Here is a 26,409-nt window from a genome sequence, read left to right on the forward strand (position 1 = left end):
CTGCTGTTGCCCCCCACCCCCCGCTCATGCCCTGTGTCTCCCTGCTGTTGCCCCCCACCCCCTGCTCATGCCCCATGTCTCTCTCCTATTACCCCCACCCCCCTCTCATGCCCCGTGTCTCTCTCTGCTGTTACCCTCCACCCCATCTCATGCCCCGTGTTTCTCTCCTGTTGCCCCCCACCCCTGGTAATGCCCCATGTCTCTCTCCTGTTGCCCCCCCACCCCCTGCTCATGCCCTGTGTCTCCCTGCTGTAGCCCCCACCCCCCGCTCATGCCCCGTGTCTCTCTCCTGTTACCCCCCACCCCCTGCTCATGACCCATGTCTCCCTTGTGTTCCCCCCCACCCCTCGCTCATGCCCCGTGTCTCTCTCCTGTTACCCCTCCACCCCCCTCTCATGCCCCGTGCCTCTCTCCTGTGCCCCACACCCCCAGTCATGCCCCGTGTCTCTCTCCTGTTACCCCCCCAGTCCATCCCCGTGTCTCCCTGCTGTTGCCCCCCACCCCCAGTCATGCCCCGTGTCTCTCTCTTGTTACCCCGACCCACCTCTCATGCCCCGTGTCTCTCTCCTGTTGCCCCCCACCCCCCGGTCATGCCCCAAGTCTCCCTGCTGTTGCCCCCCACCCCCCGCTCATGCCCCGTGTCTCTCTCCTGTTAAGCCCCACCCCCCGCTCATGCCTCGTGTCTCCTAAGTTCCCCCACCCCCCGCTCACGCCCCGTGTCTCTCTCCTGTTCCCCCCACCCCCCTCTCATGCCCCATGTCTCTCACCTGTTACCCCTCACCCCCTCTCATGCCCCGTGTCTCTCTCCTGTTACCCTCCACCCCCTCTCATGCCCCGTGTCTCTCTCCTGTTGCCCTCCACCCCCTGGTCATGCCCCGTGTCTCCCTGCTGTTGCCCCCCACCCCCCGCTCATGCCCTGTGTCTCCCTGCTGTTGCCCCCCACCCCCTGCTCATGCCCCATGTCTCTCTCCTATTACCCCCACCCCCCTCTCATGCCCCGTGTCTCTCTCTGCTGTTACCCTCCACCTCATCTCATGCCCCGTGTTTCTCTCCTGTTGCCCCCCACCCCCGGTAATGCCCCATGTCTCTCTCCTGTTGCCCCCCCACCCCCTGCTCATGCCCTGTGTCTCCCTGCTGTAGCCCCCACCCCCCGCTCATGCCCCGTGTCTCTCTCCTGTTACCCCCCACCCCCTGCTCATGACCCATGTCTCCCTTGTGTTCCCCCCCACCCCTCGCTCATGCCCCGTGTCTCTCTCCTGTTGCCCCCCCACCCCCGGTCATGCCCCGTGTCTCCCTGCTGTTGCCCCTTCACCCCAGTCATGCCCTGTGTCTCCCTTCTGTTGCCCCCCGCCCCGCGCTCATGCCCCGTGTCTCCCTCCTGTTGCCCTCAACCCACCGCTCATGCCCCATGTCTCTCTCCTGTTACCCCCACCCCCCTCTCATGCCCCGTGTCTCCCTCCTGTTCCCCCCACCCCCAGCTCATGCCACGTGTCTCCCTGCTGTTTCCCTCACCCCCCAGTCAAGCCCTGTGTCTCCCTGCTGTTGCCCACCACCCTCCGCTCATGCACTGTGTCTCTCTCTTGTTACCCCAGCACCCTCTCATGCCCTGTGTCTCTCGCCTATTGCCCCCCACCCCCCGGTCATGCCCCGAGTCTCCCTGCTGTTGCCCCCCACCCCCCGCTCTTGCCCCATGTCTCTCTCCTGTTAATCCCCACCCCCACTCATGCACTGTCTCCCTGCTGTTGCCCCCACCCCCCGCTCATGCCCCGTGTCTCTCTCCTGTTCCCCCCACCCCCCTCTCATGCCCCATGTCTCTCTCCTGTTACCACTCACCCACCTCTCATGCCCCGTGTCTCTCTCCTGTTACCCTCCACCCCCCTCTCATGCCCCGTGTCTCTCTCCTGTTGCCCCCCACCCCCTGGTCATGCCCTGTGTCTCCCTGCTGTTGCCCCCCACCCCGCGCTCATGCCCCGTCTACCTCCCCTGTTACCCCCCACCCTCGCTCATGCCCTGTGACTCCCTGCTGTTGCCCCCCACCCCCGGTCATGCCCCATGTCTCCCTGCTGTTGCCCCACACCCCCTGCTCATGTCAAGTGTCTCCCTGCTGTTGACCCCCACCATCCGTTCATGCCCTGTGTCTCTCTCCTGTTACCCCCCACCCCCATCTCATGCCCCATGTCTCTCTCGTGTTCCCCAAACCCCCCGCTCATGCGCCGTGTCTCCCTGCTATTGCCCCCACCCCCCTCCCATGCCCCATGTCTCTCTAGTGTTACCCCCCACCCCCCTCTCATGCCCCGTGTCTCTGTCCTGTTCCCCCCACCCCCCGGTCATGCCACATGTCTCCCTGCTGTTGCCCCCCACCCCCCGCTCATGCCCCATGTCTCTCTCCTGTTACCCCCACCCTTGGTAATGCACCGTGTCTCCCTGCTGTTGCCCCCCACCCCGGCTCATGCCCCGTGTACCTTCCCTGTTACCCCCACCCCCGCTCATGCACCGTGTCTCCCTGCTGTTGCCCCCCATTCCTGGTCATGCCCCGTGTCTCCCTGCTGTTGCCCCCCACCCCCCGCTCATGCCCCGCTCTCTCTCCTGTTACCTCCCACCCCCTCTCATGTCTCGTGTCTCCCTCGTGTTCCCCCATCCCGCTCATGCCCCGTGTCTCCCTGCTGTTGCCTCCACCCCCTCTCATGCCCTGTGTCTCTCTCCTGTTCCCCCCAACCCCGGTCACGCCCCGTGTCTCCCTGCTGTTGCCCCCAACCCCCTGCTCATGCCCCGTGTCTCTCTCCTGTTACCCCCCACCCCCTGCTCATGCCCTGTGTCTCCCTACTGTTGCCCCCCACCCCCGCTCATGCCCCGTGTCTCTCTCCTGTTACCCCCCACCCCCTCTCATGCCCCGTGTCTCTCTCCTGTTGCTCCATTCCCTGGTCATGCCCCGTGTCTCCCTGCTGTTTCTCCCACCACCAGCTCATGCCCCGTATCTCTCTCCTGTTGCCCCCCACCCCCTGCTCATGCCCCGTGTTACCCTGCTGTTGCCCCCCACCCCCTGCTCATGCCCCATGTCTGTCTCCTGTTACCCCCACCCCCAGGTCATGCCCCATGTCTCCCTGCTGTTGCCCCCACCCCCCTGCTCATGCCCCGTGTCTCCCTGCTGTTGCCCCCCACACCCCACTCATGCCCAGTGTCTCCCTTCTGTTGCCCCCCACCCCCTGTTCATGCCCCGTGTCCTTCTCCTGTTACCTCCCAACCCCCGCTCATGCCCTGAGTCTCCCTCATGTTCCTCCCACCCCCCCGCTGATGCCCTGTGTCTCCCTGCTGTTGCCCTCCCCCTCTCATGCCCCGTGTCTCTCTCCTGTTGCCTCCCACCCCCCTTTCATGCCCCGTGTCTCCCTGCTGTTGTCCCCCACCACCTGCTCATGCCCCGTGTCTCTCTCCTTTTTCCCCCCACCCCCCCGGTAATGCCCCGTGTCTCCCTGCTGTTGCCTCCACCCCCTCTCATGCCCCGTGTCTCTCTGTTGTCACCCCCCACACTCCTCTCATGCCCCGTGTCTCTCTCCTGTTCCCCCCACCCCCGGTCATGCCCTGTGTCTCCCTGCTGTTGCCCCCCACCCCCCGCTCATGCCCCGTGTCTCTCTCCTGTTACCCCCCACGCCCTGCTCATGCCCTGTGTCTCCCTGCTGTTGCCCCCCACCCCCTTTCATGCCCCGTGTCTCTCTCCTGTTACCCCCCGCCCCCTTTCATGCCCCGTGTCTCTCTCCTGTTGCCCCCCACCCCCGGTCATGCCACGTGTCTCCCTGCTGTTGCCCCCCACCCCCTACTCCCATGCCCCATGTCTCTCTCCTGTTACCCCCCACCCCCGGGTCATGCCCCATTTCTCCCTGCTGTTGCCTCCCACTCATGCCCCATGTCTCTCTCCTGTTATCCCCCACCCCCCGGTCATGCCCCATGTCTCCCTGCTGTTGCCCCCACTCCCCGCTCATGCCCCGTGTCTCTCTCCTGTTACCCCCCACGCCCTGCTTATGCCCCATGTCTCCCTGCTGTTGCCCCCATCCCCCGCTCATGCCCCATGTCCTTCTCCTGTTACCCCCCACCCCCTGCTCATGCCCCGAGTCTCCCTCATGTTCCCCCCACCAACGCTCATGCCCCGTGTCTCCCTGCTGTTGCCCTCCCTTGCTCATGCCCTGTATCTCTCTCCTGTTGCCTCCCACCCCCCGGTCATGCCCCGTGTCTCCCTGCTGTTGTCCCCCACCCCCTGCTCATGCCCCGTGTCTCTGTCCTGTTGCCCCCCACCCCCTGCTCATGCCCCGTGTGTCTCTGCTGTTGCCCCCCACCCCCTGCTCATGCCCCATGTCTCTCTCCTGTTACCCCCACCCCCAGGTCATGCCCCATGTCTCCCTGCTTTTGCCCCCACCACCCTGCTCATGCCCCGTGTCTCCCTGCTGTTGCCCCCCACACCTCACTCATGCCCAGTGTCTCCCTTCTGTTGACCCCCACCCCCCGCTCATGCCCCGTGTCCTTCTCCTGTTACCTCCCACCCCCCGCTCATGCCCTGAGTCTCCCTCATGTTCCTCCCACCCCCCGCTGATGCCCTGTGTCTCCCTGCTGTTGCCCTCCCCCTCTCATGCCCTGTGTCTCTCTCCTGTTGCCTCCCACCCCCCTTTCATGCCCCGTGTCTCCCTGCTGTTGTCCCCCACCACCTGCTCATGCCCCGTGTCTCTCTGTTGTCACCCCCCACACTCCTCTCATGCCCCGTGTCTCTCTCCTGTTCCCCCCACCCCCCGGTCATGCCCTGAGTCTCCCTGCTGTTGCCCCCCACCCCCCGCTCATGCCCCGAGTCTCTCTCCTGTTACCCCCCACGCCCTGCTCATGCCCTGTGTCTCCCTACTGTTTCCCCCCACCCCCTTTCATGCCCCGTGTCTCTCTCCTGTTACCCCCCACCCCCCTTCATGCCCTGTGTCTCTCTCCTGTTGCCCCCACCCCCTACTCCCATGCCCCATGTCTCTCTCCTGTTACCCCCCACCCCCGGGTCATGCCCCGTTTCTCCCTGCTGTTGCCTCCCACTCATGCCCCATGTCTCTCTCCTGTTATCCCCCACCCCCTGGTCATGCCCCATGTCTCCCTGCTGTTGCGCCCACTCCCCGCTCATGCCCCGTGTCTTTCTCCTGTTACCCCCCACGCCCCGCTTATGCCCCGTGTCTCCCTGCTGTTGCCCCCCATCCCCCGCTCATGCCCCATGTCCTTCTCCTGTTACCCCCCACCCCCCGCTCATGCCCCGAGTCTCCCTCATGTTCCCCCCACCACCGCTCATGCCCCGTGTCTCCCTGCTGTTGCCCTCCCTTGCTCATGCCCTGTGTCTCTCTCCTGTTGCCTCCCACCCCCCGGTCATGCCCCGTGTCTCCCTGCTGTTGTCCCCCACCCCCCGCTCATGCCCCATGTCTCCCTTCTGTAGCCCCCCGCTCTTGCCCTGTGTCTCTCTCTCCTGTTAACACCCACCACCCACTCATGCCCCGTGTCTACCTTGTGTTGCCCCCCACCCCATCCTCATGCCCCGTGTCTCCCTGCTGTTGCCCCCCCACCCCCCGCTCATGCCCCGTGTCTCCCTGCTGTTGCACCCCCACACCCGCTCATGCCCTGTGTCTCTCTCCCGTTAACCCCCTACCCCCTCTCATGCCCCGTGTCTCTCTCCTGTTACCCCCCACCCCCGCTCATGCCCTGTGTCTTTCTCCTGTTGCCCCGCACCCCCGGTCATGCCCGTGTCTCCCTGCTGTTGCCCCCCCACCCCCCAGTCATGCCCTGTGTCTCCCTGCTGTTGCCCCCCACCCCCCGCTCATGCCCCATGTCTCTCTCCTGTTATCCCCCACCCCCCTCTCATGCCCCGTGTCTCCCTCCTGTTCCCCCCACCCCCCTCTCATGCCCTGTGTCTCCCTGCTGTTGCCCCCCACCCCCCGCTCATGCCACGTGTCTCCCTGCTGTTTCCCCCCCACCCCCCTCTCATGCCCCGTGTCTCTCTCCTGTTACCCCCCACCCCCCTCTCATGCCCCGTGTCTCTCTTGTGTTGCACCCCACCCCCTGGTCGTGCCCCGTGTTTCCCTGCTGTTGCCCCCGACCCCCCGCTCATGCCCCATGTCTCTCTCCTGTTACCCCCCACCCCAGGTCATGCCCCGTGTCTCCCTGTTGTTGCCCCCCACCCCCCGCTCATGCCCCGTGTCTCTCGCCTGTTACCCCCACCCCCGGTCATGCCCCATGTCTCCCTGCTGTTGCCCCCATCCCCGCTCATGCCGTGTCTCTCTCCTGTTCCCCCACCCCCTCTCATGCCCCGTGTCACTCTCCTGTTGCACCCCACCCCCAGTCATGACCCGTGTCTCCCTGCTGTTGCCCCCCACCCCCCGATCATGCCCCGTGTACCTCCCCTGTTACCCCCCACCCTCGCTCATGCCCCGTGTCTCCCTGCTGTTGCCCCCGACCCCCGATCATGCACCGTGTCTCCCTGATGTTGCCCCACACCCCCCGCTCATGCCAAGTGTCTCCCTGCTGTTGCCCCCCACCCTCTGCTCATGCCCCGTGTCTCTCTCTTGTTACCCCCACCCCCCTCTCATGCCCCGTGTCTCCCTCATGTTCCCCCTGCCCCCCGCTCATGCCCCGTGTCTCCCTGCTGTTGCCCCCCCCTCTCATGCCCTGTGTCTCTCTCCTGTTACCCCCCCACCCCCCTCCGATGCCCAGTGTCTCTCTCCTGTTCCCCCACCCCCCGGTCATGCTCTGTGTCTCCCTCTGTTAAACCCCACCCCCCGCTCATGCCCGGTGTCTCTCTCCTGTTACCCCCCACCTCCCACTCATGCCCCGTGTCTCCCTACTGTTGCCCCCACCCCCTGCTCATGCCCCGTGTCTCTCTCCTGTTGCCCCCACCCCCGGTCAGGCCCCGTGTCTCCCTGCTGCTGCCCCCACCCCCCACTCCCATACCCTGTGTCTCTCTCCTGTTACCCCTCACCCCCGGTCATTTCCTGTATCTCCCTGCTGTTGCCCCCCACCCCCGCCATTGCCCCGTGACTCTCTCCTGTTGCCCCCCACCCCCGTTCATGCCACATGTCTCTCTCCTGTTACCCCTCGCCCACAGGTCATGCCTCATGTCTCCCTGCTGTTGCCCCCCAACCCCCGCTCATGCCCCATGTCTCTCTCCTGTTACCCCTCGCCCCCCGGTCATGCCCCATGTCTCCCTACTGTTGCCCCCCACCCCCGCTCATGCCCCGTGTCTCCCTCCTGTTGCCCCCCACCCTTGCTCATGCCCCGTTTCTCTCTCCTGTTACCCCCACCGCACCGCTCATACCCCGTGTCTCCCTGCTGTTGCCCCCCACCCCTGCTCATGCCCCGTGTCCTTATCCTGTTACCCCCCAGCCCCCTCTCATGCCCCGAGTCTCCCTCGTGTTCCCCCCACCCTCCGCTCATGCCCCGTGTCTCCCTGCTGTTGCCCCCAACCCCTCTCATGCCCTGTTTCTCTCTCCTGTTACCCCCACCCCCCTCCCATGCCCCGTGTCTCTCTCCTGTTACCCCCACCCCCGGTCATGCCCCGTGTCTCTCTCCTTTTACCCCCTACCCCCACTCATGCCCCGTGTCTCCCTACTGTTGCCCCCACCTCCTGCTCATGCCCCGTGTCTCTCTCCTGTTACCTCCCACCCCCGCTCATGCCCCGTGTCTCCCTCCTGTTGCCCCCCACCCCCGCTCATGCCCCGTTTCTCTCTCCTGTTACCCCCACCGCACCGCTCATACGCCGTGTCTCCCTGCTGTTGCCCCCACCCCTGCTCATGCCCCGTGTCCTTATCCTGTTACCCCCCAGCCCCCTCTCATGCCCCGAGTCTCCCTCGTGTTCCCCCCACCCTCCGCTCATGCCCCGTGTCTCCCTGCTGTTGCCCCCACCCCCTCTCATGCCCTGTTTCTCTCTCCTGTTACCCCCACCCCCCTCCCATGCCCCGTGTCTCTCTCCTGTTCCCCCCACCCCCGGTCATGCCCCGTGTCTCTCTCCTTTTACCCCCTACCCCCACTCATGCCCCGTGTCTCCCTACTGTTGCCCCCACCTCCTGCTCATGCCCCGTGTCTCTCTCCTGTTACCTCCCACCCCCTCTCATGCCCTGTGTCTCTCTCCTGCTGCCCCCACCCCCGGTCATGCCCCATGTCTCCCTGCTGTTGCCCCCACCCCCCACTCCCATGCCCCATGTCTCTCTCCTGTTACCTCCCACCCCCCGGTCATGCCCTGTGTCTCGCTGCTGTTGCCACCCACCCCTGCTCATGCCCCGTTACTCTCTCCTGTTGTCCCCCACCGTCCATTCATGCCCCGTGTCTCCCTGCTATTGCCCCTCACCCCACGCTCATGCCCCGTGTCTCCCTTCTGTTGCCCCCCCACCCCCGCTCATGCCCCGTTTCTCTCTCCTGTTACCCCCACCGCACCGCTCATGCCCCGTGTCTTCCTGCTGTATCCCCCCATCCCTGCTCATGCCCCGTGTCCTTCTCCTGATACACCCCACCCCCCTCTCATGCCCCGAGTCTCCCTCGAGTTCCACCCACCCTCCGCTTATGCCCCGTGTCTCCCTGCTGTTGCCCCCAACCCCTCTCATGCCCTGTGTCTCTCTCCTGTTACCCCCATCCCCCTCCCATGCCCCGTGTCTCTCTCCTGTTCCCCCCATCCCCCTCCCATGCCCGGTGTCTCTCTCCTGTTCCCCCCACCCCCAGTCATGCCCCGTGTCTCTCTCCTGTTACCCCCTACCCCCCACTCATGCCCCGTGTCTCCCTACTGTTGCCCCCCACCCCCTGCTCATGCCCCGTGTCTCTCTCCTGTTACCTCCCACCCCCTCTCATGCCCTGTGTCTCTCTCCTGCTGCCCCCACCCCCCGGTCATGCCCCATGTCTCCCTGCTGTTGCCCCCACCCTCCACTCCCATGCCCCATGTCTCTCTCCTATTACCTCCCACCCCCCGGTCATGCCCTGTGTCTCACTGCTGTTGCCACCCACCCCTGCTCATGCCCCGTTACTCTCTCCTGTTGTCCCCCACCCTCCATTCATGCCCCGTGTCTCCCTGCTGTTGCCCCTCACCCCCCGCTCATGCCCCGTGTCTCTCTCCATTTACCCCCCAACCCCCACTCATGCCCCATGTCTCCCTACTGTTGCCCCCCACCCCCTGCTTATGCCCGGTGTCTCTCTCCTTTTACCCCCCACCCCCTCTCATGCCCTGTGTCTCTCTTCTGTTGCCCCCACCCCCTGTCATGCCCCATGTCTCCCTGCTGTTGCCCCCACCCCCCACTCCCATGCCCCATGTCTCTCTCCTATTACCCCCCACCCCCCGGTCATGCCCTGTGTCACCCTGCTGTTGCCACCCACCTCCTGCTCATGCCCCTTGACTCCCTACTGTTGCCCCCCACCCCCTGCTCATGCCCCGTGTCTCTCTCCTGTTACCTCCCACCCCCTCTCATGCCCTGTGTCTCTCTCCTGCTGCCCCCACCCCCCGGTCATGCCCCATTTCTCCCTGCTGTTGCCCCCACCCCCCACTCCCATGCCCCATGTCTCTCTCCTGTTACCTCCCACCCCCCGGTCATGCCCTGTGTCTCGCTGCTGTTGCCACCCACCCCGCTCATGCCCCGTTACTCTCTCCTGTTGTCCCCCACCCTCCATTCATGCCCCGTGTCTCCCTGCTGTTGCCCCTCACCCCCGCTCATGCCCCGTGTCTCCCTGCTGTTGCCCCTCACCCCCGCTCACGCCCCGTTTCTCTCTCCTGTTACCCCCACCGCACTGCTCATGCCCCGTGTCTCCCTGCTGTTGCCCCCACCCCTGCCCCGTGTCCTTCTCCTGTTACCCCCCACCCCCCTCTCATGCCCCGAGTCTCCCTCATGTTCCCCCCACCCTCCGCTCATGCCCCGTGTCTCCCTGCTGTTGCCCCCAACTCCTCTCATGCCCTGTGTCTCTCTCCTGTTACCCCCACCCCCCTCAGATGCCCCGTGTCTCTCTCCTGTTCCCCCCACCCCCGGTCATGCCCCGTGTCTCTCTCCTGTTACCCCCTACCCCCCACTCATGCCCCGTGTCTCCCTACTGTTGCCCCCCACCCCCTGCTCATGCCCCTTGTCTCTCTCCTGTTACCTCCCCCCCCCTCTCATGCCCTGTGTCTCCCTCCTGCTGCCCCCACCCCCCGGTCATGCCCCATGTCTCCCTGCTGTTGCCCCCACCCCCCACTCCCATGCCCCATGTCTCTCTCCTGTTACCTCCCACCCCCCGGTCATGCCCTGTGTCTCGCTGCTGTTGCCACCCACCCCCGCTCATGCCCCGTTACTCTCTCCTGTTGTCCCCCACCCTCCATTCATGCCCCGTGTCTCGCTCCATTTACCCCCCAACCCCCACTCATGCCCCATGTCTCCCTACTGTTGCCCCCCCACCCCCTGCTTATGCCCCGTGTCTCTCTCCTGTTACCCCCCACCCCCTCTCATGCCCCGTGTCTCTCTCCTGTTGCCCCCACCCCCCTGTCATGCCCCATGTCTCCCTGCTGTTGCCCACACCCCCCACTCCCATGCCCCATGTCTCTCTCCTGTTACCCCCCACCCCCCGGTCATGCCCTGTGTCCCCCTGCTGTTGCCACCCACCCCCCCTCATGCCCCTTGACTCTCTACTGTTGCCCCCCACCCCCCAATCATGCCCCGTGTGTCCCTGCTGTTGCCCCCCACCCCCACTCATGCCCCATGTCTCCCTGCTGTTGCCCACCACCCCTCACTCATGCCCCGTGTCTCCCTCCTGTTGCCCCCCCGCTCATGCCCCGTGTCTCTCTCCTGTTACCCCCCACAACCCGCTCATGCCCCGTGTCTCTCTGCTGTTGCCCCCCACCCCCGCTCATGCCCCGTGTCTTTCTCCTGTTACCCCCCACCCCTGCTCATTCCCTGAGTCTCTCTCGTGTTCCACCCACCCCCGCTCATGCCCCGTGTCTCCCTGCTGTTGCCCCCCCGCTCATGCCCCGTGTCTCTCTCCTGTTGCCTCCCACCCACCGGTCATGCCCTGTGTCTCCCTGCTGTTGTCCCCCACCCCCTGCTCATGCCCCGTGTCTCTCTCCCGTTGCCCCCCACCCCTCGCTCATGCCCCGTGTCTCCCTGCTGTTGCCCCCCACCCCCCGCTCATGCTACGTGTCTCTCTCCCATTACCCCCCCACCCCCCTCTCATGCCCCGTGTCTCTCTCCTGTTACCCCTACCCCCTCTCATGCCCTGTGTCTCCCTGCTGTTGCCCCCCACACCCCACTCATGCCCCGTGTCTCTCTCCTGTTACCCCCACCGCACCGCTCATGCCCCGTGTCTCCCTGCTGTTGCCCCCACCCCCGCTCATGCCCTGTGTCCTTCTCCTGTTACCCCCCACCCCCCTCTCATGCCCCGTGTCTCTCTCCTGCTGCCCCCACCCCCCGGTCATGCCCCGTGTCTCTCTCCTGCTTCCCCCACCCCCCACTCCCATGCCCCATGTCTCTCTCCTGTTACCTCCCACCCCCCGGTCATGCCCTGTGTCTCGCTGATGTTGCCACCCACCCCCGCTCATGCCCCGTTACTCTCTCCTGTTGCCCCCCACCCTCCATTCATGCCCCGTGTCTCCCTGCTGTTGCCCCTCACCCCCCGCTCATGCCCCGTGTCTATCTCCGTTTACCCCCCACCCCCTACTCATGCCCCATGTCTCCCTACTGTTGCCCCCCACCCCCTGCTTATGCCCCGTGTCTCTCTCCTGTTACCCCCCACCCCCTCTCATGCCCCGTGTCTCTCTCCTGTTGCCCCCACCCCCCTGTCATGCCCCATGTCTCCCTGCTGTTGCCCCCACCCCCACTCCCATGCCCCATGTCTCTCTCCTGTTACCCCCACCCCCCGGTCATGCCCTGTGTCCCCCTGCTGTTGCCACCCACCCCCCGCTCATGCCCCTTGACTCTCTACTGTTGCCCCCCACCCCCCAATCATGCCCCGTGTGTCCCTGCTGTTGCCCCCCACCCCCGCTCACGCCCCATGTCTCCCTGCTGTTGCCCACCCCACCACTCATGCCCCGTGTCTCCCTCCTGTTGCCCCCGCTCATGCCCTGTGTCTCTCTCCTGTTACCCCCTACAACCCGCTCATGCCCCGTGTCTCTCTGCTGTTGCCCCCCACCCCCCGCTCATGCCCCGTGTCTCTCTCCTGTTACCCCCCACCCCCCGCTCATTCCCCGTGTCTCCCTCGTGTTGCCCCCCACCCCCTGCTCATGCCCTGTGTCTCCCTGCTGTTGCCCCCCACCCCCGCTCATGCCACGTGTCTCTCTCCCATTACCCCCCCACCCCCCTCTCATGCCCCGTGTCTCTCTCCTGTTACCCCTACCCCCCTCTCATGCCCTGTGTCTCCCTGCTGTTGCCCCCCACCCCCCGCTCATGCCCCGTGTCTCTCTCCTGTTACCCCCAACCCCAGCTCATGACTTGTGTCTCTCTCCTGTTACCCCCCACCCCCGGTCATAACCCGTGACTCCCTGCTGTTCCCCCCACCCCCGCTCATGCCCTGTGTCTCCCTGCTGTTGCCCCCCACCCCTGCTCATGCCCCGTGTCCTTATCCTGTTACCCCCCACCCCCCTCTCATGCCCCGAGTCTCCCTCGTGTTCCCCCCACCCTCCGCTCATGCCCCGTGTCTCCTTGCTGTTGCCATCAACCCCTCTCATGCCCTGTTTCACTCTCCTGTTACCCCCACCCCCTCCCATGCCCCGTATCTCTCTCCTGTTCCCCCCACCCCCGGTCATGCCCCGTATCTCTCTCCTTTTACCCCCTACCCCCAATCATGACCTGTGTCTCCCTACTGTTGCCCCCACCTCCTGCTCATGCCCCGTGTCTCTCTCCTGTTACCTCCCACCCCCTCTCATGCCCTGTGTCTCTCTCCTGCTGCCCCCACCCCCGGTCATGCCCCATGTCTCCCTGCTGTTGCCCCCACACCCCACTCCCATGCCCCATGTCTCTCTCCTGTTACCTCCCACCCCCCGGTCATGCCCTGTGTCTCGCTGCTGTTGCCACCCACCCCCCGCTCATGCCCCGTTACTCTCTCCTGTTGTCCCCCACCCTCCATTCATGACCCGTGTCTCCCTGCTATTGCCCCTCACCCCACGCTCATGCCCCGTGTCTCCCTCCTGTTGCCCCCCACCCCCGCTCATGCCCCGTTTCTCTCTCCTGTTACCCCCACCGCACCGCTCATGCCCTGTGTCTCCCTGCTGTATCCCCCCACCCCTGCTCATGCCCTGTGTCTCTCTCCTGCTGCCCCCACCCCCCGGTCATGCCCCATGTCTCCCTGCTGTTGCCCCCACCCCCACTCCCATGCCCCATGTCTCTCTCCTGTTACCTCCCACCCCCGGTCATGCCCTGTGTCTCGCTGCTGTTGCCACCCACCACCGCTCATGCCCCGTTACTCTCTCCTGTTGTCCCCCACCCTCCATTCATGCCCCGTGTCTCCCTGCTGTTGCCCCTCACCCCCCGCTCATGCCCCGTGTCTCTCTCCATTTACCCCCCAACCCCCACTCATGCCCCATGTCTCCCTACTGTTGCCCCCCACTCCCTGCTTATGCCCGGTGTCTCTCTCCTGTTACCCCCACCCCCTCTCATGCCCCGTGTCTCTATCCTGTTGCCCCCACCCCCTGTCATGCCCCATGTCTCCCTGCTGTTGCCCCCACCCCCCACTCCCATGCCCCATGTCTCTCTCCTGTTACCTCCCAACCCCCGGTCATGCCCTGTGTCTCGCTGCAGTTGCCACCCACCCCCGCTCATGGCCCGTTACTCTCTCCTGTTGTCGCCCACCCTCCATTCATGCCCCGTGTCTCCCTGCTGTTGCCCCTCACCCCCCGCTCATGCCCCGTGTCTCCCTGCTGTTGCCCCTCACCCCCGCTCATGCCCCGTTTCTCTCTCCTGTTACCCCCACCGCACCGCTCATGCCCCGTGTCTCCCTGCTGTTGCCCCCCACCCCTGCTCATGCCCCGTGTCCTTCTCCTGTTACCCCCCACCCCCCTCTCATGCCCCGAGTCTCCCTCGTGTTCCCCCCACCCTCCGCTCATGCCCCGTGTCTCCCTGCTGTTGCCCCCAACCCCTCTCATGCCCTGTGTCTTTCTCCTGTTACCCCCACCCCCCTCCCATGCCCCGTGTCTCACTCCTGTTCCCCCACCCCCTTTCATGCCCCGTGTCTCTCTCCTGTTACCCCCTACCCCCAACTCATGCCCCGTGTCTCCCTACTGTTGCCCCCACCCCCTGCTCATGCCCCGTGTCTCTCTCCTGTTACCTCCCACCCCCTCTCATGCCCCATGTCTCCCTCCTGCTGCCCCCACCCCCCGGTCATGCCCCATGTCTCCCTGCTGTTGCCCCCACCCCCCACTCCCATGCCCCATGTCTCTCTCCTGTTACCTCCCACCCCCCGGTCATGCCCTGTGTCTCGCTGCTGTTGCCACCCACCCCCCACTCCCATGCCCCATGTCTCTCTCCTGTTACCTCCCACCCCCTGGTCATGCCCTGTGTCTCGCTGCTGTTGCCACCCACCCCCGCTCATGCCCCGTGTCTCTCTCCATTTACCCCCCAACCCCCGCTCATGCCCCGTTACTCTCTCATGTTGTCCGCCACCCTCCATTCATGCCCCGTGTCTCCCTGCTGTTGCCCCTCACCCCCCGCTCATGCCCCGTGTCTCTCTCCATTTACCCCCCAACCCCCACTCATGCCCCATGTCTCCCTACTGTTGCCCCCCCACCCCCTGCTTATGCCCCGTGTCTCTCTCCTGTTACCCCCACCCCCTCTCATGCCCCGTGTCTCTCTCCTGTTGCCCCCACCCCCCTGTCATGCCCCATGTCTCCCTGCTGTTGCCCACACCCCCCACTCCCATGCCCCATGTCTCTCTCCTGTTACCCCCCACCCCCCGGTCATGCCCTGTGTCCCCCTGCTGTTGCCACCCACCCCCCCATGCCCCTTGACTCTCTACTGTTGCCCCCCACCCCCCAATCATGCCCCGTGTGTCCCTGCTGTTGCCCCCACCCCCCGCTCATGCCCCATGTCTCCCTGCTGTTGCCCACCACCCCCCACTCATGCCCCGTGTCTCCCTCTTGTTGCCCCTTGCTCATGCCCCGTGTCTCTCTCCTGTTACCTCCGACAACCCGCTCATGCCCCGTGTCTCTCTGCTGTTGCCCCCCACCCCCGCTCATGCCCCGTGTCTTTCTCCTGTTACCCCCACCCCCGCTCATTCCCTGAGTCTCCCTCGTGTTCCACCCACCCCCGCTCATGCCCCGTGTCTCCCTGCTGTTGCCCCCCCGCTCATGCCCCGTGTCTCTCTCCTGTTGTCCCCCACCCCCTGCTCATGCCCCGTGTCTCTCTCCCGCTGCCCCCCAACCCTCGCTCATGCCCCGTGTCTGCCTGCTGTTGCCCCCCACCCCCCGCTCATGCCACGTGTCTCTCTCCCATTACCCCCCCACCCCCCTCTCATGCCCCGTGTCTCTCTCCTGTTACCCCTACCCCCTCTCATGCCCTGTGTCTCCCTGCTGTTGCCCCCCACGCCCCGCTCATGCCCCGTGTCTCTCTCCTGTTACCCCCACCGCACCGCTCATGCCCCGTGTCTCCCTGCTGTTGCCCCCCACCCCCGCTCATGCCCCGTGTCCTTCTCCTGTTACCCCCCACCCCCCTCTCATGCCCCAAGTCTCCTTCGTGTTCCCCCCACCCTCCGCTCATGCCCCGTGTCTCCCTGCTGTTGCCCCCAACCCCTCTCATGCCCTGTGTCTCTCTCCTGTTACCCCCACCCCCCTCCCAAGTCCCGTGTCTCTCTCCTATTCCCCCCACCCCCGGTCATGCCCCGTGTCTCTCTCCTGTTACCCCCTACCCCACACTCATGCCCCGTGTATCCCTACTGCTGCCCCCCACCCCCTGCTCATGCCCCGTGTCTCTCTCCTGTTACCTCCCACCCCCTCTCACGCCCCGTGTCTCTCTCCTGCTGCCCCCACCCACCTGTCATGCCCCATGTCTCCCTGCTGTTGCCCCCACCCCCCACTCCCATGCCCCATGTCTCTCTCCTGTTACCCCCCACGCCCTGTGTCCCCCTGCTGTTGCCACCCACCCCCCGCTCATGCCCCTTGACTCTCTACTGTTGCCCCCCACCCCCAATCATGCCCCGTGTGTCCCTGCTGTTGCCCCCCACCCCCGCTCATGCCCCATGTTTCCCTGCTATTGCCCACCCCACCACTTTTGCCCCGTGTCTCCCTCCTGTTGCCCCCGCTCATGCCCCGTGTCTCTCTCCTGTTACCCCCCACAACCCGCTCATGCCCCGTGTCTCTCTGCTGTTGTCCCCCAACCCCGCTCATGCCCCGTGTCTTTCTCCTGTTACCCCCCACCCCCCTCATTCCCTGAGTCTCCCTCGTGTTCCACCCACCCCCGCTCATGCCCCGTGTCTCCCTGCTGTTGCCCCCCGCTCATGCCCCGTGTCTCTCTCCTGTTGCCTCCCACCCCCGGTCATGCCCCGTGTCTCCCTGCTGTTGTCCCCCACCCCCTGCTCATGCCCCGTGTCTCTCTCCCGTTGCCCCCCACCCCCTGCTCATGCCCCGTGTCTCCCTGCTGTAGGCCCCACCCACCGCTCATGCCCCGTGTCTCTCTCCTGTTACCCCCCACCCCCCGCTCATTCCCTGTGTCTCCCTCGTGTTGCTCCCCACCCCCTGCTCATGCCACGTGTCTCCCTCCCATTACCCCCCCACCCCCCTCTCATGCCCCGTGTCTCCCTGCTGTTGCCCCCCACCCCACAGTCATGCCCTGTGTCTCCCTGCTGTTGCCCCCCACCCCCCGCTCATGCCCTGTGTCTCTCTCCTGTTACCCCCCACGCCCTGCTCATGCCCTGTGTCTCCCTACTGTTGCCCCCCACCCCCTTTCATGGCCCGTGTCTCTCTCCTGTTACCCCCCACCCCCTTTCATGCCCCGTGTCTCTCTCCTGTTGCCCCCCACCCCCGGTCATGCCACGTGTCTCCCTGCTGTTGCCCCCACCCCCTACTCCCATGCCCCATGTCTCTCTCCTGTTACCCCCCACCCCCGGGTCATGCCCCGTTTCTCCCTGCTGTTGCCTCCCACTCATGCCCCATGTCTCTCTCCTGTTACCCCCACCGCACCGCTCATCCCCCGTGTCTCCCTGCTGTTGCCCCCCACCCCCGCTCATGCCCCGTGTCCTTCTCCTGTTACCCCCCACCCCCCTCTCATGCCCCAAGTCTCCCTCGTGTTCCCCCCACCCTCCGCTCATGCCCCGTGTCTCCCTGCTGTTGCCCCCAACCCCTCTCATGCCCTGTGTCTCTCTCCTGTTACCCCCACCCCCCTCCCAAGCCCCGTGTCTCTCTCCTGTTCCCCCCACCCCCGGTCATGCCCCGTGTCTCTCTCCTGTTACCCCCTACCCCACACTCATGCCCCGTGTATCCCTACTGTTGCCCCCCACCCCCTGCTCATGCCCCGTGTCTCTCTCCTGTTACCTCCCACCCCCTCTCACGCCCCGTGTCTCTCTCCTGCTGCCCCCACCCCCCTGTCATGCCCCATGTCTCCCTGCTGTTGCCCCCACCCCCCACTCCCATGCCCCATGTCTCTCTCCTGTTACCCCCCACCCCCCGGTCATGCCCTGTGTCCCCCTGCTGTTGCCACCCACCCCCCGCTCATGCCCCTTGACTCTCTACTGTTGCCCCCCACCCCCCAATCATGCCCCGTGTGTCCCTGCTGTTGCCCCCCACCCTCGCTCATGCCCCATGTTTCCCTGCTGTTGCCCACCCCACCACTTTTGCCCCGTGTCTCCCTCCTGTTGCCCCCGCTCATGCCCCGTGTCTCTCTCCTGTTACCCCCCACAACCCGCTCATGCCCCGTGTCTCTCTGCTGTTGTCCCCCAACCCCGCTCATGCCCCGTGTCCTTCTCCTGTTACCCCCCACCCCCGCTCATTCCCTGAGTCTCCCTCGTGTTCCACCCACCCCCGCTCATGCCCCGTGTCTCCCTGCTGTTGCCCCCCGCTCATGCCCCGTGTCTCTCTCCTGTTGCCTCCCACCCCCCGGTCATGCCCCGTGTCTCCCTGCTGTTGTCCCCCACCCCCTGCTCATGCCCCGTGTCTCTCTCCCGTTGCCCCCCACCCCCTGCTCATGCCCCGTGTCTCCCTGCTGTAGGCCCCACCCCCCGCTCATGCCCCGTGTCTCTCTCCTGTTACCCCCCACCCCCCGCTCATTCCCCGTGTCTCCCTCGTGTTGCCCCCCACCCCCTGCTCATGCCACGTGTCTCCCTCCCATTACCCCCCCACCCCCCTCTCATGCCCCGTGTCTCTCTCCTGTTACCCCCCACCCCACAGTCATGCCCTGTGTCTCCCTGCTGTTGCCCCCCACCCCCCGCTCATGCCCTGTGTCTCTCTCCTCTTACCCCCCACGCCCTGCTCATGCCCTGTGTCTCCCTACTGTTGCCCCCCACCCCCTTTCATGGCCCGTGTCTCTCTCCTGTTACCCCCCACCCCCTTTCATGCCCCGTGTCTCTCTCCTGTTGCCCCCCACCCCCGGTCATGCCACGTGTCTCCCTGCTGTTGCCCCCCACCCCCTACTCCCATGCCCCATGTCTCTCTCCTGTTACCCCCCACCCCCGGGTCATGCCCCGTTTCTCCCTGCTGTTGCCTCCCACTCATGCCCCATGTCTCTCTCCTGTTATCCCCCACCCCCCGGTCATGCCTCATGTCTCCCTGCTGTTGCCCCCACTCCCCGCTCATGCCCCGTGTCTCTCTCCTGTTACCCCCCACGCCCCGCTTATGCCCCGTGTCTCCCTGCTGTTGCCCCCCATCCCCCGCTCATGCCCCATGTCCTTCTCCTGTTACCCCCCACCCCCTGCTCATGCCCCGAGTCTCCCTCATGTTCCCCCCACCACCGCTCATGCCCCGTGTCTCCCTGCTGTTGCCCTCCCTTGCTCATGCCCTGTGTCTCTCTCCTGTTGCCTCCCACCCCCCGGTCATGCCCCGTGTCTCCCTGCTGTTGTCCCCCACCCCTGCTCATGCCCCGTGTCTCTGTCCTGTTGCCCCCCACCCCCTGCTCATGCCCCGTGTGTCCCTGCTGTTGCCCCCCACCCCCTGCTCATGCCCCATGTCTCTCTCCTGTTACCCCCACCCCCAGGTCATGCCCCATGTCTCCCTGCTTTTGCCCCGACCACCCTGCTCATGCCCCGTGTCTCCCTGCTGTTGCCCCCCACACCCCACTCATGCCCAGTGTCTCCCTTCTGTTGACCCCCACCCCCCGCTCATGCCCCGTGTCCTTCTCCTGTTACCTCCCACCCCCCGCTCATGCCCTGAGTCTCCCTCATGTTCCTCCCACCCCCCTGCTGATGCCCTGTGTCTCCCTGCTGTTGCCCTCCCCCTCTCATGCCCCCTGTCTGTCTCCTGTTGCCTCCCACCCCCCTTTCATGCCCCGTGTCTCCCTGCTGTTGTCCCCCACCACCTGCTCATGCCCCGTGTCTCTCTCCTTTTTCCCCCCACCCCCCGCTAATGCCCCGTGTCTCCCTGCTGTTGCCTCCACCCCCTCTCATGCCCCGTGTCTCTCTGTTGTCACCCCCCACACTCCTCTCATGCCCCGTGTCTCTCTCCTGTTCCCCCCACCCCCCGGTCATGCCCTGAGTCTCCCTGCTGTTGCCCCCCACCCCCCGCTCATGCCCCGTGTCTCTCTCCTGTTACCCCCCACGCCCTGCTCATGCCCTGTGTCTCCCTACTGTTTCCCCCCACGCCCTTTCATGCCCCGTGTCTCTCTCCTGTTACCCCCCACCCCCTTTCATGCCCCGTGTCTCTCTCCTGTTGCCCCCCACCCCCGGTCATGCCACGTGTCTCCCTGCTGTTGCCCCCACCCCCTACTCCCATGCCCCATGTCTCTCTCCTGTTACCCCCCACCCCCGGGTCATACCCCGTTTCTCCCTGCTGTTGCCTCCCACTCATGCCCCATGTCTCTCTCCTGTTATCCCCCACCCCCCGGTCATGCCCCATGTCTCCCTGCTGTTGCCCCCACTCCCCGCTCATGCCCCGTGTCTCTCTCCTGTTACCCCCCATGTCCCGCTTATGCCCCGTGTCTCCCTGCTGTTGCCACCCATCCCCCGCTCATGCCCCATGTCCTTCTCCTGTTACCTCCCACCCCCCGCTCATGCCCCGAGTCTCACTCATGTTCCCCCCACCACCGCTCATGCCCCGTGTCTCCCTGCTGTTGCCCTCCCTTGCTCATGCCCTGTGTCTCTCTCCTGTTGCCTCCCACCCCCCGGTCATGCCCCGTGTCTCCCTGCTGTTGTCCCCCACCCCCTGCTCATGCCCCGTGTCTCTGTCCTGTTTCCCCCACCCCCCGCTCATGCCCCATGTCTCCCTTCTGTAGCCCCCCGCTCTTGCCCTGTGTCTCTCTCTCCTGTTAACACCCACCACCCACTCATGCCCCGTGTCTACCTCGTGTTGCCCCCCACCCCATGCTCATGCCCCGTGTCTCCCTGCTGTTGCCCCCCCGCTCATGCCCCGTGTCTCCCTGCTGTTGCACCCCCACACCTGCTCATGCCCCGTGTCTCTCTCCCGTTAACCCCCACCCCCTCTCATGCCCCGTGTCTCTCTCCTGTTACCCCCCACCCCCGCTCATGCCCTGTGTCTCTCTCCTGTTGCCCTGCACCCCCGGTCATGCCCGTGTCTCCCTGCTGTTGCCCCCCCACCCCCCAGTCATGCCCTGTGTCTCCCTGCTGTTGCCCCCCACCCCCCGCTCATGCCCCATGTCTCTCTCCTGTTACCCCCCACCCCCCTCTCATGCCCCGTGTCTCCCTCCTGTTCCCCCCACCCCCCGCTCATGCCACGTGTCTCCCTGCTGTTTCCCCCCACCCCCCTCTCATGCCCCGTGTCTCTCTCCTGTTACCCCCCACCCCCCTCTCATGCCCCGTGTCTCTCTTGTGTTGCACCCCCACCCCCTGGTCGTGCCCCGTGTTTCCCTGCTGTTGCCCCCGACCCCCCGCTCATGCCCCATGTCTCTCTCCTGTTACCCCCCACCCCAGGTCATGCCCCGTGTCTCCCTGTTGTTGCCCCCCACCCCCCGCTCATGCCCCGTGTCTCTCGCCTGTTACCCCCACCCCCGGTCATGCCCCATGTCTCCCTGCTGTTGCCCCCATCCCCGCTCATGCCGTGTCTCTCTCCTGTTCCCCCCACCCCCTCTCATGCCCCGTGTCACTCTCCTGTTGCACCCCATCCCCAGTCATGACCCGTGTCTCCCTTCTGTTGCCCCCCACCCCCCGATCATGCCCCGTGTACCTCCCCTGTTACCCCCAACCCTCGCTCATGCCCCGTGTCTCCCTGCTGTTGACCCTGACCCCCGATCATGCACCGTGTCTCCCTGATGTTGCCCCACACCCCCCGCTCATGCCAAGTGTCTCCCTGCTGTTGCCCCCCACCCTCTGCTCATGACCCGTGTCTCTCTCTTGTTACCCCCACCCCCCTCTTATGCCCCGTGTCTCCCTCATGTTCCCCCTGCCCCCCGCTCATGCCCCGTGTCTCCCTGCTGTTGCCCCCCCTCTCATGCCCTGTGTCTCTCTCCTGTTACCCCCCCACCCCCCTCCGATGCCCAGTGTCTCTCTCCTGTTCCCCCACCCCCCGGTCATGCCCTGTGTCTCCCTCTGTTAAACCCCACCCCCCGCTCATGCCCGGTGTCTCTCTCCTGTTACCCCCCACCTCCCACTCATGCCCCGTGTCTCCCTACTGTTGCCCCCACCCCCTGCTCATGCCCCGTGTCTCTCTCCTGTTGCCCCACCCCCCGGTCAGGCCCCGTATCTCCCTGCTGTTGCCCCCACCCCCCACTCCCATACCCTGTGTCTCTCTCCTGTTACCCCTCACCCCCGGTCATTTCCTGTATCTCCCTGCTGTTGCCCTCCACCCCCGCTCATGCCCCGTGACTCTCTCCTGTTGCCCCCCACCCCCGTTCATGCCACATGTCTCTCTCCTGTTACCCCTCGCCCACAGGTCATGCCTCATGTCTCCCTGCTGTTGCCCCCAACCCCCGCTCATGCCCCATGTCTCTCTCCTGATACCCCTCGCCCCCCGGTCATGCACCATGTCTCCCTACTGTTGCCCCCCACCCCCGCTCATGCCCTGTGTCTCCCTCCTGTTGCCCCCCACCCCCGCTCATGCCCCGTTTCTCTCTCCTGTTACCCCCACCGCACCGCTCATACCCTGTGTCTCCCTGCTGTTGCCCCCACCCCTGCTCATGCCCCGTGTCCTTATCCTGTTACCCCCCACCCCCCTCTCATGCCCCGAGTCTCCCTCGTGCTCCCCCCACCCTCCGCTCATGCCCCGTGTCTCCCTGCTGTTGCCCCCAACCCCTCTCATGCCCTGTTTCTCTCTCCTGTTACCCCCACCCCCCTCCCATGCCCTGTGTCTCTCTCCTGTTCCCCCCACCCCCGGTCATGCCCCGTGTCTCTCTCCTTTTACCCCTACCCCAACTCATGCCCCGTGTCTCCCTACTGTGGCCCCCACCTCCTGCTCATTGCCCCGTGTCTCTCTCCTGTTATCTCCCACCCCCTCTCATGCCCTGTATCTCTCTCCTGCTGCCCCCACCCCCGGTCATGCCCCATGTCTCCCTGCTGTTGCCCCCACCCCCCACTCCCATGCCCCATGTCTCTCTCCTGTTACCTCCCACCCCCTGGTCATGCCCTGTGTCTCGCTGCTGTTGCCACCCACCCCTGCTCATGCCCCGTTACTCTCTCCTGTTGTCCCCCACCCTCCATTCATGCCCCGTGTCTCCCTGCTATTGCCCCTCACCCCATGCTCATGCCTCGTGTCTCCCTTCTGTTGCCCCCCACCCCCGCTCATGCCCCGTTTCTCTCTCCTGTTACCCCCACCGCACCGCTCATGCCCCGTGTCTCCCTGCTGTATCCCCCCACCCCTGCTCATGCCCCGTGTCCTTCTCCTGATACACCCCACCCCCCTCTCATGCCCCGAGTCTCCCTCGAGTTCCACCCACCCTCCGCTTATGCCCCTTGTCTCCCTGCTGTTGCCCCCAACCCCTCTCATGCCCTGTGTCTCTCTCCTGTTAGCCCCATCCCCCTCCCATGCCCCGTGTCTCTCTCCTGTTCCCCCATCCCCCTCCCATGCCCGGTGTCTCTCTCCTGTTCCCCCCACCCCCGGTCATGCCCGAGTCTCTCTCCTGTTACCCCCTACCCCCCACTCATGCCCCGTGTCTCCCTACTGTTGCCCCCCACCCCCTGCTCATGCCCCGTGTCTCTCTCCTGTTACCTCCCACCCCCTCTCATGCCCTGTGTCTCTCTCCTGCTGCCCCCACCCCCCGGTCATGCCCCATGTCTCCCTGCTGTTGCCCCCACCCTCCACTCCCATGCCCCATGTCTCTCTCCTGTTACCTCCCACCCCCCGGTCATGCCCTGTGTCTCGCTGCTGTTGCCACCCACCCCCGCTCATGCCCCGTTACTCTCTCCTGTTGTCCCCCACCCTCCATTCATGCCCCGTGTCTCCCTGCTGCTGCCCCTCACCCCCCGCTCATGCCCCGTGTCTCTCTCCATTTACCCCCCAACCCCCACTCATGCCCCATGTCTCCCTACTGTTGCCCCCCACCCCCTGCTTATGCCCGGTGTCTCTCTCCTTTTACCCCCCACCCCCTCTCATGCCCCGTGTCTCTCTCCTGTTGCCCCCACCCCCTGTCATGCCCCATGTCTCACTGCTGTTGCCCCCACCCCCCACCCCCATGCCCCATGTCTCTCTCCTATTACCCCCCACCCCCCGGTCATGCCCTGTGTCACCCTGCTGTTGCCACCCACCCTCCATTCATGCCCCGTGTCTCCCTGCTGTTGCCCCTCACCCCCCGCTCATGCCCCGTGTCTCCCTGCTGTTGCCCCTCACCCCCGCTCATGCCCCGTTTCTCTCTCCTGTTACCCCCACCGCACTGCTCATGCCCCGTGTCTCCCTGCTGTTGCCCCCCACCCCTGCCCCGTGTCCTTCTCCTGTTACCCCCCACCCCCCTCTCATGCCCCGAGTCTCCCTCGTGTTCCCCCCACCCTCCACTCATGCCCCGTGTCTCCCTGCTGTTGCCCCCAACCCCTCTCATGCCCTGTGTCTCTCTCCTGTTACCCCCACCCCCCTCCCATGCCCCGTGGCTCTCTCCTGTTCCCCCCACCCCCGGTCATGCCCTGTGTCTCTCTCCTGTTACCCCCTACCCCCCACTCATGCCCTGTGACTCCCTACTGTTGCCGCCCACCCCCTGCTCATGCCCCATGTCTCTCTCCTGTTACCTCCCACCCCCTCTCATGCCCTGTGTCTCCCTCCTGCTGCCCCCACCCCCCGGTCATGCCCCATGTCTACCTGCTGTTGCCCCCACCCCCCACTCCCATGCCCCATGTCTCTCTCCTGTTACCTCCCACCCCCCGGTCATGCCCTGTGTCTCGCTGCTGTTGCCACCCACCCCCGCTCATGCCCCGTTACTCTCTCCTGTTGTCGCCCACCCTCCATTCATGCCCCGTGTCTCCCTGCTGTTGCCCCTCACCCCCCGCTCATGCCCCGTGTCTCGCTCCATTTACCCCCCAACCCCCACTCATGCCCCATGTCTCCCTACTGTTGCCCCCCCACCCCCTGCTTATGCCCCGTGTCTCTCTCCTGTTACCCCCCACCCCCTCTCATGCCCCATGTCTCTCTCCTGTTACCCCCACCCCCCGGTCATGCCCTGTGTCCCCTTGCTGTTGCCACCCACCCCCCCTCATGCTCCTTGACTCTCTACTGTTGCCCCCCACCCCCCAATCATGCCCCGTGTGTCCCTGCTGTTGCCCCCCACCCCCATTCATGCCCCATGTCTCCCTGCTGTTGCCCACCACCCCCCACTCATGCCCCGTTTCTCCCTCCTGTTGCCCCCCGCTCATGCCCCGTGTCTCTCTCCTGTTACCCCCCACAACCCGCTCATGCCCCGTGTCTCTCTGCTGTTGCCCCCCACCCCCGCTCATGCCCCGTGTCTTTCTCCTGTTACCCCCCACCCCTGCTCATTCCCTGAGTCTCCCTCGTGTTCCACCCACCCCCGCTCATGCCCCGTGTCTCCCTGCTGTTGCCCCCCCGCTCATGCCCCGTGTCTCTCTCCTGTTGCCTCCCACCCACCGGTCATGCCCTGTGTCTCCCTGCTGTTGTCCCCCACCCCCTGCTCATGCCCCGTGTCTCTCTCCCGTTGCCCCCCACCCCTCGCTCATGCCCCGTGTCTCCCTGTTGTTGCCCCCCACCCCCCGCTCATGCCACGTGTCTCTCTCCCATTACCCCCCCACCCCCCTCTCATGCCCCGTGTCTCTCTCCTGTTACCCCTACCCCCTCTCATGCCCTGTGTCTCCCTGCTGTTGCCCCCCACCCCCCGCCCATGCCCCGAGTCTCTCTCCTGTTACCCCCACCGCACCGCTCATGCCCCGTGTCTCCCTGCTGTTGCCCCCCACCCCCGCTCATGCCCTGTGTCCTTCTCCTGTTACCCCCACCCCCCTCTCATGCCCCGTGTCTCTCTCCTGCTGCCCCCACCCCCCGGTCATGCCGCATGTCTCCCTGCTGTTGCCCCCACCCCCCACTCCCATGCCCCATGTCTCTCTCCTGTTACCTCCCACCCCCCGGTCATGCCCTGTGTCTCGCTGCTGTTGCCACCCACCCCCGCTCATGCCCCGTTACTCTCTCCTGTTGCCCCCCACCCTCCATTCATGCCCCGTGTCTCCCTGCTGTTGCCCCTCACCCCCCACTCATGCCCCGTGTCTATCCCCGTTTACCCCCCACCCCCCACTCATGCCCCATGTCTCCCTACTGTTGCCCCCCACCCCCTGCTTATGCCCCGTGTCTCTCTCCTGTTACCCCCCACCCCCTCTCATGCCCCGTGTCTCTCTCCTGTTGCCCCCACCCCCCTGTCATGCCCCATGTCTCCCTGCTGTTGCCCCCACCCCCACTCCCATGCCCCATGTCTCTCTCCTGTTACCCCCCACCCCTCGGTCATGCCCTGTGTCCCCCTGCTGTTGCCACCCACCCCCCGCTCATGCCCCTTGACTCTCTACTGTTGCCCCCCACCCCCCAATCATGCCCCGTGTGTCCCTGCTGTTGCCCCCCACCCCCACTCATGCCCCATGTCTCCCTGCTGTTGCCAACCCCACCACTCATGCCCCGTGTCTCCCTCCTGTTGCCCCCGCTCATGCCCCGTGTCTCTCTCCTGTTACCCCCTACAACCCGCTCATGCCCCGTGTCTCTCTGCTGTTGCCCCCCACCCCCCGCTCATGCCCCGTGTCTCTCTCCTGTTACCCCCCACCCCCGCTCATTCCCCGTGTCTCCCTCGTGTTGCCACCCACCCCCTGCTCATGCCCTGTGTCTCCCTGCTGTTGCCCCCCACCCCCCGCTCATGCCACGTGTCTCTCTCCCATTACCCCCCACCCCCTCTCATGCCCCGTGTCTCTCTCCTGTTACCC

Source organism: Ambystoma mexicanum, chromosome 12 (assembly GCF_040938575.1).
Source record: "Ambystoma mexicanum isolate Mex_15411 chromosome 12, UKY_AmexF1_1, whole genome shotgun sequence".
Lineage (NCBI taxonomy): Eukaryota > Metazoa > Chordata > Amphibia > Caudata > Ambystomatidae > Ambystoma > Ambystoma mexicanum.